The sequence below is a fragment of the Mastomys coucha genome, unplaced genomic scaffold, assembly GCF_008632895.1.
Source record: "Mastomys coucha isolate ucsf_1 unplaced genomic scaffold, UCSF_Mcou_1 pScaffold18, whole genome shotgun sequence".
Lineage (NCBI taxonomy): Eukaryota > Metazoa > Chordata > Mammalia > Rodentia > Muridae > Mastomys > Mastomys coucha.
In genome coordinates this window covers 79,118,177-79,122,884 of record NW_022196900.1, presented here as the reverse complement: position 1 = coordinate 79,122,884, position 4,708 = coordinate 79,118,177, and the positions used below count along the sequence as shown (strand labels likewise).

Here is a 4,708-nt window from a genome sequence, read left to right as displayed (position 1 = left end):
ATTTCTCCAATTACCAAATTAGAGAGACCATTGGATGACAATCAACAAATTTCCAATTCCTCATATTGTTTGTTTGTGTTTTGATGTGGGGTATCACTCAAGACTGTGCTCACTACAACCTCAGTACTGACTAAATAATCCCACTCTGGCCTTGAACTTGAAGCCATCTACCTTCCTTGGCTTCACCAGTCTTGGTGTTGCAGGTTCGAATCATCACTCTTGGCTTGTTTCCTTCTTCAGGGACCATTTTCTTCAGTGCCTCCAGGACACTGAACTCTCCTGACCTCCTTTACCCCTCAGGATGTTCCCTCACTGTCTCTCTCCTGCACTGTTCCTGGTTGTCCGTCCTACTTCCAGAAGCTGAGGTGTCCCTATTACTAGCGTATTGACTACTGGGGTGACCTCATCCTTTGACAGGACTTTAAATTAGCCAGAGGTCAATGGCTCAGAACTAAAGTCCTTACTGGTGCAAATACCTCTGTACACTTCCCAGGTTTGTGAAAACAGTATCAGATTTACAGAATCCAAAGCTGGGTGTGCCCTCACAATACCAGTAATCACAATCCTCCCGAGGTCAGACACAGGGATCTTGAGTTCAAAGTCAGCATAGTCTTCACCTGGTACACTTTATAACCCCACAACTTGGAAAGCAGAAGGGTGATCAGGAGTTCAAGGTTACCTTTAGGACCCTGGGTTTGTGGCTTCTGTAACCTCAGGACTCAGAATAAGGAGGCAAGAGGATCACTGGAGATTTAAGGCTAGTGTGGACTACATAGTGAGCTCCAAGACAGCCTTGGCTACACAGTGAGGGAAACCCTGCCTTAAAATAAAATAAGAACAAAAGAAAAATGAAATAGAAAGGGAAAGGAAAAAGGTCATCCTTGGTTACATATCAAGATGAAGGACATTCTGGGCTCCATGAGACACTATCTTCAAAAATAAAATTAATCAGGCATAGCAGCACATGACTGTAATCTCAGTACTTGGGTGGTAGAGGGAAGAGGATCCATGGCTCCATGGAGAATTCTAGAGTACCATGGGCTATGTAGGATTAAAGAAGGCAATATGCAAGGTAAAAGATACCTGCTGCCAAACATAATGACTGAGTTCAATCCCTGCGACCCACATAGGAGAAGATAAGAAATGTATCCCCAATACTGTCCTCTGAACTTACATGTGCTGACCTACACACACTGACCTACACACACACACACACACACACACACACACACACACACACGGAACACAACTCAGACACGCTACTCCATCTGGTAGAACAACTTTACTCTGTAATTGTTCAAACCAAAAACCGTGGCATCATCTCTGTCCCTTTCATCTCTCAGGCCGTAGCTAATCTCTTGATGCCACTCTTAAGTATGTCAAAGTCCCACCACTTCCCCACACTTCTTGTTACTACACAGCTGCCACTATACAGCTCCGAGCCACAGACATATTAAGGTCTGCAGTGTTCCTTTGTATCTCCCGAGAGACCTAAATCTGTTCTCAAGACAGCAACTAAAACAGACATGAAGATATTGGGACAAGACAGGTTCTCATGACTGTAAACATAACACCTCATCCCAGAGGGTCTCTCTCCTTTCTACAGCCGATGGAATGTGGCTGACCGTGATCCCTCTTTCGTTTAACACAAAAGAAACAACTGAGCAGCTACAGAATAAAGCCGGGGAGTCTCAGGACATACAGGCCACTGAGATGAATGTTACACAGGGAATCTTTTTATGAAGATTCATCCAGAAAATGAATCTTCACAGTTAATGAATCCAGGTCCCTTAAGAGCCTGAGAAGAATACGTGTTGACAAGCAGCCTGAATTCCTAGTAATCTCAGTTCCTCAATCCCTTTCTTTCTAATGACAATTTCTCCCCAGAGCTCACAGCCACAGCTTTTGTTTCAGGAGTCACTAGAAGTGTCTGCAGGACCACCTAGTGACAGAAACCAAATGACCCTTTCATTTTCTTTTTAATTTTAAATAAGTATATATTATTATTTATGGGTCTCTCTATGTAGCTCTGGCTGACCTGGAACTTGTCACATATATCAGGCAGGCCTACAGGCACTGGGCTGAGAACAGTTCTTTACGAATGTAAAGTAGACGTATTTTGCTCCCCATCTCCTCACAAGTTCCTAGTCCAATTTTGAGTCCTTCAGTCGGCTTCATAATCAGCTACAGTGGGTGCTCTGAGGTAACTGTGGGAAGGGCATGCAGGTGCCTGGTAGATCTCTATTCACATGTGGAGGAATGAAAGCCTGAGTGTGCTGCCCAGCTCTGCAGGGACAGGCTGGTCTGACTGTGTGACATGCTGCAGGGTGATGGCACAGCTGCTAGGATTTAACAAACACTGCACAAACCCCCGGCAGTGCACAACTCTCCCAAAGCATTCACCAAAGACACCTGGCTGCCTTCTCTCCAGTGCAGAGCAGCCTGCAAATCCCCAATCCTGGCTCTTCTATCCCTGGCTTGACAGATGTGATCCCAGGTGGGAAAGGAGACCTGTGACCTGTGACCATCTACTCCTCACTCACCTGTCTCATAAAAGAGCATGACAGTTAGTAGCCATGATTCTGACTGTGGGGTCCGGACTATCTAGCAACCTGGCATTGCAACACTAGGACAGAAGACAGACAGACAGACAGACAGGAGCCACTAGGACCTATGTAACACCATCTTAACCTAGTGATACCCACAAGTGCTTGCATCCCTGGCTGGCAATTAGGGTCCCTTGCAGGGGCCCAGGTTACTATATCCCTGCCTGGTGCCCCAGCCTGAGCATTTCCTGCAGCAAACATATTACTGATGTGTATTTATTCAGCACTGATCACAGACCAGAAGCTGCTCTTCTGTCCTTAACTGATTTTATGCCCGTGTATGTATGTAATGCTTCCGTATGCACAGAATGTTGTCTCTGCTTATCTCCTGGTCTTCCTCTGGTGGGCTTACTAAAGTTTGACAAATCATAGCAATATTGATTTTGGCACAGGCACATTGATTGTTCAGAGGGGCACTATCATGATCCACAGAGAAATTACGAACTATCCAAGTTTCAGTGTCATTTTTAGTCAAGGCTGGGATCTTTCGAATAGCAGAAAGATACAGTCTCTCTGAGAAGCGGGCCACACTCTCTTGTGTGTTTGATAAATGATGATTGCATTACCAGTTAATGTTTCTACCACATGAAAGTTTTTTATGGTAGTTTTCCAGTCATTTCAAACATCAACATTCCAAAAGTAATTGCAGACCTCATGTCCTGTAACATCTTTAACTGCATGAGTAGCTTTCAAAGGATCCAGAGTGATTCCATTTTCTTCAACTTCTCTTCTGTATACCTTCATTTCTCCTTCTTCTACAACCAGTTGCCAATTTGCATCACCACCTACATCCTGTAATAAATAATTTCTGTGGTTCTGTACCATTTCTTCAACCTTTTGTACAAATCTATGGGTCCCAACAGAGGAAAAGGTATCTCCAGATGCCAACGATGGAGGCCAGCGTAACCTGACCTTTTCACTCTGTGACTGATCCTCTATTTTATCTTGTATGTCAAGAGCAGCTTCAGCAGCATCAAAGAACTCTTTCTTATTAATCAGACTGTTTGGACCTTCTTCATAATCTGGCCCTCCGAAACCGGGTTTCTTCTTAAGTTCTTCCATCACACTCATGTACACTTCCTCCACTTTCTCCTCTTTCTCACTTCCCTATCATGCCTTTTTGCCTGTTCTCTTCTCGTTTTACCATTAATTCAATACAATGAGAAAATGTAGCAAGGATTTCAGCAGTAGTTGCTTTAAAAGTCATTGCTTCCCCTTTTAAGTCTATGCCATTAATTCCTATTGGTGTTAGTAGGGAAATAGATTTTCCTTATTACCATTGGAATTGTGCAAGAAGTCTCCATCAGAAAGAGTTGTGGGGAAGTTGTCTTTATCATCTTCTACTACTCTATTCCTTCGAAGTTCATCCTTGGAGACAGCATCAGCACAGATATCAAAGTACTTCTGGAGAGTATCAACCTGCCTACACAGAATATCTCTAAAGGTTTCCATTTCAGTCAAATTCTCATGTAAACTGTGGCCTTTCTTGAAAGAAAATGTGGATGTGGAAGAATAGCCACTTGCTCCAGACACTAGTGACATCATTGAGCCATGTCTATGCAAGCTGGACTCAGAGCCATATCCTGATTAAGTCTTGTGCTGCTCAATGGCATCTATTCACTGCTTTCTGTGATCTGTATCCTCCTCTCCCTCCCCTCCTGGGTGATGATGGGTAGGGTGGAAGAAAGCTTTTTTTTTTTAAAGATTTATTCATTTTATGTATATAAATACACACTGTAGCTTACAGATAGTTGTGAGCCTTCGTCTGGTTGTTGGGAATTGACTTTAGGACCTCGGCTCACTCCAGTCAACCCCGCTCACTCAGGCCCAAAGATTTATTTATTATTATATATAAGTACACTGTAGCTGTCTTCAGACACACCAGAAGAGAGCATCAGATCTCATTATGGATGGTTGTGAGCCACCATGTGGTTGCTGGGATTTGAACTCAGGACCTTTAGAAGAACAGTCAGTGCTCTTACCCACTGAGCCATCTCACCAGCCCCAGAAGAAAGCTTTTAAGAGATGGCTTTACAAAACTATTCTCAACAATAACGGAACCTCTGGTGGAATCACAATCCCAGACCTTAAGCTGTACTACA

General features: G+C 43.7%; 1 protein-coding gene and 1 pseudogene across 1 annotated transcript in view; both read right to left on the bottom strand.

Annotated features, from left to right (window-relative positions):
• The window catches only part of Ppt1 (palmitoyl-protein thioesterase 1), a 41,836-nt gene that overhangs the window by 19,302 nt on the left and 17,826 nt on the right, over positions 1-4,708 (bottom strand). The gene's annotated exons all lie outside the window — the stretch shown is intronic.
• LOC116095229 overlaps positions 2,875-4,708 on the bottom strand; it is a 19,076-nt pseudogene continuing 17,242 nt past the window's right edge.